The sequence below is a fragment of the Schistocerca nitens genome, chromosome 3 (genome assembly GCF_023898315.1).
Source record: "Schistocerca nitens isolate TAMUIC-IGC-003100 chromosome 3, iqSchNite1.1, whole genome shotgun sequence".
In the NCBI taxonomy this organism is placed as follows: Eukaryota; Metazoa; Arthropoda; class Insecta; order Orthoptera; family Acrididae; genus Schistocerca; species Schistocerca nitens.
The window spans coordinates 412,272,670-412,281,316 of record NC_064616.1 but is presented as its reverse complement, the minus strand read 5'-3'; the positions used below and the strand labels follow the sequence as shown (position 1 = coordinate 412,281,316).

The 8,647-nt window shown below is 39.0% G+C and overlaps 1 non-coding gene across 1 annotated transcript; it reads right to left on the bottom strand.

Annotated features, from left to right (window-relative positions):
• Positions 1-4,912: 4,912 nt before the first annotated feature.
• Positions 4,913-4,985, bottom strand: Trnaa-cgc (transfer RNA alanine (anticodon CGC)). The gene has a single exon. It is a non-coding gene; the product is annotated as a tRNA-Ala (tRNA).
• Positions 4,986-8,647: the final 3,662 nt, after the last annotated feature.

The following is an 8,647-nucleotide window of genomic DNA, read 5'->3' as shown; positions in this document are numbered from 1 at the left end:
TTAGCATTAACAAACCACATAATTACAGAACCCTGTAAGACCTGTGAAATACCTGTTGTATAATCTATCTGGACAGAAAAAAAACCAGCAGTTTCCAATTCAGTTTTTACAACATCACTGATGTAGTCTGAAATACAATTGATTAGTTCATTTTGTGTACTACTTGATTCAGCACCAAACACATTGTTTATCTTGGTCCTGTATTTCTCCAGAACTATTTGATAACAGTAACATGGATGTACCCCCTTACAGACAAACTCAAGCAGGTGACATCATGTATGCTATAGCAGTCATACAGTTATACTTGGCCCATGGCTACACCTGTGAGGTCAAGCTGCAAGAGAGAAAGACTACTTCACTTTGCCCATTCAGATTGCAAACTTACTGCTACAAGAGAGTTCCGTGTAGTACAAAACAGGGAAATATGTTTGGAATAAAAAGCCAGCATACATGGTAGGATAAATAAAGTTTATTAAAGTGGGGCAAGAAGAAACTAGTGGTGAAGTGCCACTTCACCTACAATCCCTGAAAAGCCAATCCTGCAGCAATCTAGGACTTCTTCAGCTGCTTGCACAATTTATGCTGTAAGGAAGTGAGGCATTGAAGAATGATGGTTCAGAATGCTGGTTCAGAATGACAAATTAAATAATTTGTTTTATACATATTACAGATGTTGTTGTTATCTTCCAGCATTTATTCTTCGGATTACACGCTTCTTCAATGTAGGCCAGTGACTCACAGAGCTTACACTACCCACCCATCAGGTACTGGCTCTCATCAGGTGAGACACTGACTTTAGATCAAATTCAGAACTCAAAAAGACAATATTAAATGAAATTAAACTGACGGAGATTCCCAGATGACATTACAGTAATGAAGGGAAAACTGAAGTCAACATGCCTTTTAAGAATACTGAGGGAGTCAAAAACTAAGTAAATTAGTTTTTAATTTGTTTGTTTTCACGGTCTTATTTGTTGGAAAGAAATGGATGTTGTTTTTCTGTCAGAACACCGTATTTATTGATTTGCCAATGAGGCCATGTTGAAAAGTGGCAACGGCCTTGCCACAGTGGATACACCGGTTCCCGTGAGATCACCAAAGTTAAGCGCTGTCGGGCGTGGTCGGCACTTGGATCCAGGCCGCCGTGCGCTGTCACCATTTTTCGGGGTGCACTCAGCCTCGTGATGCCCATCGAGGAGCTACTCGACCGAATAGTAGCGGCTTTGGTCAAGAATACCATCTTATGACCGGGAGAGCGGTGTGCTGACCCCAGGCCCCTCCTATCCGCATCCTCCACTGAGGATGACACGGCGGTCGGATGGTCCCGGTAGGCCACTCGTGGCCTGAAGATGGAGAGTGCATGTTGAAAAGTAATGTCTCCAAATTTTTTATTTGAAAACTCTTAAACCTTTTTAAATAAAACAGACGTTATTAACATTCTACATATTTATTCTTCTGGAGTACTTGCAGCCCTCTGCTGCTACAGGGCTCCAAATTGTAGTGTGTAACATGGTGGTGTGTAAGGCAACTATGTCACTGCATGAGAAACAGCATGCTGTTATCAAATTTCAAATTCAAAGATTTTTCCCACACATGGATTACCATCTCCTTCAGCATGATAATGCCTGACCACATACAAGTGCTGCAACATTTACAACAATCTGATGCCTCAGATTCACTGTCATTGATCATCCTCTATACATTCATAACTTGGCCCCATCTGATTTTCATTTGTTTCCAAAACTCAAAGAATGCCTTTGAGGACTCCACTTTGATAGTGATGAAGTGGTGCAAGCAGAAGTGGGGTTGTGGCTACATGAAGAGACTCAAACACTCTACAAGGTTGGTATCAACAAACTGGTCTATCGTTGAGAGAAATGTGTTCATAGCCAGGGAGACTATGTTGAGAAATGTATATGTAGGCATGAAGAATAAAGATGTAGAGTGTTAATAAAGTTTGTTTTATTTTAAAAAAGCTTTAAGAATTTTCACATAAAAAATTAAGAAGCATTACTTTTCAGCATAACTTCGAATTACGTGCCATGTGACAGTGCGAGCAATAGCTACTTGGTACGGAAAGAATCAATCGATATTTTACAGAATGCTGAATAGAAAAATTATAAATGAAAGAATTAATGAAACACAAACAGTTTGTGACAGACTATACAAATAAATAATACACTAGAGAGCAAATTTCTCAGGTACTAGGAGAAATTCCATACAGAATTAGAGTGTGCAACAAGGAAACATTTCAATCTGGATTTGCATATCACACAGTTTTTCACTTCTGGTTGAAGCCCACTGAAAATGAAACTTGTTGAAGAGTGAACATGTTTCTCTACAATGCTTAAGTAAATGTTAGCTGAGAGCATATTGATTTTTCATCTAGTGTTCAGTGCAGTTTCTTCTGAGTGACTTGTTATTGTCAACAATAAATTCCTTGATGCAATAGAGGTACAAGGATGGGGCAGTCATAATTTCAAGAAACCTGAACAATGGCCTATATATGAAATTCACCAACTGACACCACAAATCAGTCTGACTGTCCATTTCTGAGTTAAGAATATTCTTGGTGAGTGAATATAGTCACACCAAAATATAACATCATAAGCCTGCAAGACACTAGAGAGAAAGTAAACATAGTAAAGAAGCCTTTGGGTTACAGTGTCAGGCACAATGGTGATCATTCTTAAAGTGAAGATAGCAGCATACAGTTTCTGCCCAAGAACTTGATTGTAATGCTGTCTTCCAATTACCCTCAGTCCTAAGACTTTAAAAAATGGTTTACTTCGCTGACTGTTTCACCAGCTTGGGACAGTAAATTTTGCTTCTACAAGAGTTTCACACCAGCAACCTGTACGCACTGCATTTTGTTGCTATCAAGTGTTAATCTGCTCTGAAAGCCAAGTGCTGATGATATCCCAGACCCTGTTCACTGCATCATTTATATATAAAACCCTCTAACAATAATAATTAATGTACCTTTCAGATCTGACTGTTTTCCGGAATACCTGAAACAGGCAAAAGTAATACCAATACTAAAAAATGGTGATCCAGAAAATGGAGAAAACTGCAGACCAATTTCTTTGTTATCTATTATTTCCAAAACAATATAAACCACAATGAAGAAAAAATTAATGAAATATGTGAATAAATACAACCTTCTAGGCCAGGCTGTTCCAACCGAGCTCCAGGGAGCCGGAGCGCTCCGGAGCGCTCACTGCGGCAGCTCGGAGCCCGCGTGGTGGGGGAAAGCGAATTCACTGCCCCCTGGCCGCATGCAGCCGCAACTGACGCAATTATCCGTGTTCAATGACTGCTATGACTAGCCGCGGGACCCCTGTACCTCTATTGGAGGATACCTTTCTATTCATTGAGAGGGATGGTGGTCCGCAGAGTCTCGCATGTCATAAAGTATTTAATTCAGCGAAGAGGTACAATATACAACGACATTATACACGTCTTCACGCAGCGCACTACGATCAGGTAGAAGGCATTGCACGCAGAGAACTGGTAGCCAGGCTTAAGAACGACATACCAGGAGACCTAAGTTTAAAAACGGGTTCGTAATACAGGGGGTATCAAAACATGCAACATAGTTCGCGTTCTGTAATGCGTTTATAATTTTCAGGGCAATTCGAGCAAGCTACAGGGTCGCTCACATCATTGCGACGAGTGGCAAGCCGTTTTCGGTGGGACCACTCGTAAAATCGTGCATGGTAGCAGTTGCAGAATGTTTGTTTACGAGGGAGGTGCAGGCAATTGAAGGGGTTTACCTGTCGAAGCAAACAATGTCTCGTCCAATCCTGGACATGGCAGCGGATTTAGAGACACAGCTCAGGAAAAAGGCGGAGAGCTTTGTTGCATTTTTGCTAGCGCTTGACGAAAGCACCGACATATCGGACTGTGCTCAGCTTGCAGTCTTTGTGCGTGGTGTCGACATGGAGGTGCAAGTAACTGAAGAACTCCTGGATGTGGTACCACTCGATTACACCGCAACAGGACGTGATATTTTTGAAGCTGTTTGTGAATCAGTGGACAATATGAATTTGCCGTGGGATAAGCTCCATTCTGTTGCGACAGACGGTGCACCACAAATGATCGGGCGTCACCAAGGTTTTGCTTCTCATTTGAAAAATAAACTCAGGGACGAATTCGGGTCGGCCGGAGTGGCCGAGCGGTTAAAGGCGCTACAGTCTCGAACCGCACGACCGCTACGGTCGCAGGTTCGAATCCTGCCTCGGGCATGGATGTGTGTGATGTCCTTAGGTTAGTTGGGTTTATGTAGTTCTAAGTTCTAGTGGACTTATGACCACAGCAGTTGAGTCCCATAGTGCTCAGAACCATTTTCTTTTTTTTGACGAATTCGGGAAAGACATTTTGACTCTTCATTGTTTCATTCACCAAGAGGCAATGTGTGATGAAATAGTAGAGCTAGGTGGCGTAATGAAAGATGTCATGAAGTGTGTGAATTTTGTGCGGCGTCACGGTATGAATCATCGCCAATTCAAAGGATTCCTGAGAGATATAGAAGCGGAGTATGGGGATATACGTTACAACAGTACAGTTCGTTGGCTGAGTCGGGGAAAAGTTCTTGATGTTTTATTTACCATTCGTGAGGAAATATCCCTTTTTCTCGAAATGAAAGTGGAAGAAATGCGTTGTCTGAAAGATATAAAATGGATATCAGACCTGGCGTTCCTAGCTGACATAACTATGCATCTGAATAATTTAAATGGTTAGGTTAGGTTAGTAGTGTTTAACGTCCCGTCGACAACGAGGTCATTAGAGACGGAGCGCAAGCTCTGTTTAGGGAAGGATGGGGAAGGAAATCGGCCGTGCCCTTTCAAAGGAACCATCCCGGCATTTGCCTGAAACGATTTAGGGAAATCACGGAAAACCTAAATCAGGATGGCCGGAGACGGGATTGAACCGTCGTCCTCCCGAATGCGAGTCCAGTGTGCTAACCACTGCGCCACCTGGCTCGGTAATAATTTAAATCTGTCATTGCAGGGCAAACGGCAGCTAATCGTTGACATGCTCGACCAGATCAAAGCGTTCATGGAAAAGTTACGTTTATTTGAGAGGCAGATGAGTAATGGACATTTGTTCTTCAATCGACTTGCTTCTTTAAAACTACCTGAAGGTACTACTTTCGGCGATTACCAAGCAAAGTTAAAGCAGCTCATCACGTCGTTTGAAACACGATTCCGAGACCTCACTAGTTTGAAAATGGAACTAAAGGTGTTCAGCACTCCTTTTTCACTTTCCCCCGATGACTTGTTATCGTCACTTCAATTTGAGATTATTGATTTGCAAAATTCAACTTTGTTGAAAGAGGGGTACTACAAAACATTGGATTTGTCACGATAGTATCGTTCTTTACAAGAAAAAACATTTCCCAAGCTTCACAACAATGCCACTCAGATAATGTGCATGTTTGGATCTACGTATTGTTGTGAGCAGCTTTTCTCAACAATGAAAAGAGTAAAAAGTAAGGAAAGATCGTTTCTTCAGGATGCAACAATGAAGGCTATCCTCTGCGTTAACACTTTGACGCCTGATATTTCCGATCTTGTAATGAAAATAAAATGTCAAGCTACAGAGGTCCAATAAATTTAGTATGCAATTTCTTGTAAAACAGTTGTTTCTTGTTTATTTCCTGAACATTGTATTTCCTGGTGTACCATCTCACCACGTCTTAGCAGCTAAGAGTATGAGGTTGTTGATCTTGTAAGACGCAGCTGGCACGTCAAAACGCTTGCCTCGCCGCCTGCCTCAGCCAGCCGTGCCAAGTGCCGGCGTGCCGGCCCACTTGACTGGTCACAGCGAGCGACACGGCTCCCTGGAGCAGGCAGCGCTCCGCGGCTCACAACGGAGCCGACGAGCTGGAACACCCTGTTCTAGGCAATGAACAATTCGGTTTCAGGCTCACAAGAAGTACACAGTCAGCTACATCACAGTTTACTAAAGTTGTACTTGAAGCACTAGAGAAGGGTGAGAATGCAACAGGCATTTTCTTGGATCTATCAAAGGTACTTGACACAGTTGACCACAGCATTTTACAACACAAATTAGAAATATTAGGAATAAAGTGTGCAGCACAGAGTTGGTTTAAGTCATATTTGGAGAACCGGGTGCAAAGAGTTGAAATCTCACATATTTCTAAAATACTAGTAGTAAAATACTTATCAGATCTGAAATATATTAATGTAGGTGTCCCACAGGGAAGTGTATTGTGCCCAATCCTCTTCATTATATAAAATGATTTCCTGCAGAGTGTCAGGTAAGGAGAAAAAATACTATTTGCTGATGACAGCACCATAATGATTACAGACAAAAATTCAACTCAGTTAGCAGAAAAAGCAAATGAATTTCTCAGGGACATCCACAACTGGTCATTACGGAATAGAGTAACTTTAAATGCAAAAAAGACAAACTGTATAAATTTCTGACTAAATAAAAAAAAAAAACATGATACTGTGTTAAATGTAAATAAAGATGTACTAGGTTGTCTAATTGATGGCAAATTCTTCGGGATGAAAGTAGATTATCAGTTTAAATGGACAGAACATGTGAGAATTTTGACAAAGAAGCTATCCTCAGCACGTTATGCCCTGCAAAACCTTGCACTCGTGTGCAGCATTTCACGCCGCAATGTAGTCTATTTTGGATATATGCATTCAATCATTAGTTATGGGCTAATGTTTTGGGGAATAAATGCTGGGAACATACAGACTATTTCAAGATACGGAAAATAACTGTATGAATAGTAACAAATAGCTGTAACAGGGCACACTGTAGAGATGTATTCAAAAAGCTAGAAATTCTGACAGTTCCATGTGAAAACATCTATCAAAACATCATGCATATAAGAAAAAATCTTAATCTGTACGTTACAAACAGCACAGTACATGACCATGGAACCAAATCCATACAGTATGTGCAACTAAACAGAAGAAACAAGTCAAAAACTCAGACTGCCACAAGAAATAAAAGATGCAAATGATTCCCATACATTTAGCCAAAGCCTAAAAAATATATACTGAATAATAACTACTACACTGTAAATGAATATTTCAAATAATTATACACTGTAATTTAATGTTCATAATCATTGCACTATGTAACAATTTTGTGATATAATTAGAAAAGTGGAACTAACAAAAATACTGTGTTTATATGAATAAGAAATATTGTATAAATATTTGATGACATCCATACAATGTATATTGTTCTACGGATGAATAAGTAAATAAATAAATAAATTACATTGCATATTTTCCACAATAGCAATAGCATCATTTGCAAAGAGAAATATTCTTGGATCATCTGTCATGTTTAGTGGCAGGTCATTGAAATGTATCAATATTAACACCTCTTTCCTATTTGTTGATACTGGATGACAATCTTCTGCTTTCTACTTGGCAGATATGAAACGTAAGCCATTTTCCTAATTCAGCAGTGTTCCAACTTAGTAGTATGGTCCACTCAATCAAATGCTTTTCTTGAATTGAAGAAAATATCTGCTGACTTCAGCCTATCATTTAGCCCTGATAGTGCAATAAATTACATGCTCTGTGAATACTGCTTCCTTGAAACCAAATCATGAGTCTGACAGTAAATTGTATTTCCTGAGACACACTGCCACTCTCTTACATACTGCTTTCTCAAAAGCTTTTGACAATAATGGTGACAAAGAAACTGCCCAATAATTGTCTTTCACCTTTTTTATAAAGTGGGTTCACTAATGAGTATTTCAGTGTGTAAGAAAATTGACCAATACCTGAAAGACATGTCGCACAGGTGACTGTGTATAGAACTATTGTTTGATGAACTGATCTTCATAATCATACTTGAAATTTCATCATTCTCATGATTTAGTAATCTGGTGGATCACTAACATTTTCATTCTCATACAGCAGATGTGCAATATATTGAGCTCCCACATTCTGCTCTGCTATTTCTTTCACAACTGACCATATAACTTTAAATTTTCCGTAAGAGGTATTTATTCTTTTGGTGTAATGCATTGCTTTAGCAGTTGGGATGAAGCACACTGGGATATTTTTACTTCTTCTCTTGTTTTGCCATCTGCCTCCTTAAATTATTTTTTTTCATTTTTTAACTAATTAGCATTAACATACGTGAGTGTAATCTGCATTTTCATAATAGAGAAAGGTTGACCCTCAGTTTTAAAGAATATAGCACCAGATCTAATTTTGTGCCTAGTTTTAGGTACATAATTCATTTTCTAATTTATTTTGACTATTACTAGTTAGTATCTTTTGTTATAGGACAAAATCAGTAATTGTTTTGTAACTTAAATTCTATTGTTGACATATAAACAAATATAAATTCTGTACTAATTATAAACATTTGGAAGACGAAATGCTAGTAATCTTAAAGTATATATTTGGCTCTCATCAAAAACATGTTAGCAAAGCCAGCCCTTAATTACTTCCAAAGTAATTAACAGTTTTTTCCAAAGTATTGTTTGCGTACATATATTTGTTAATTTCAAAATTTAAACAAATAATTCAGACTAACTCTTGTAGCAGAAGAAACTTAAAAGGACGGAATTTTTTAATGTATTCATTTAATTTAATGAGTTAAGTTGTAATTGTAAATTCTTTAAATTTAACTT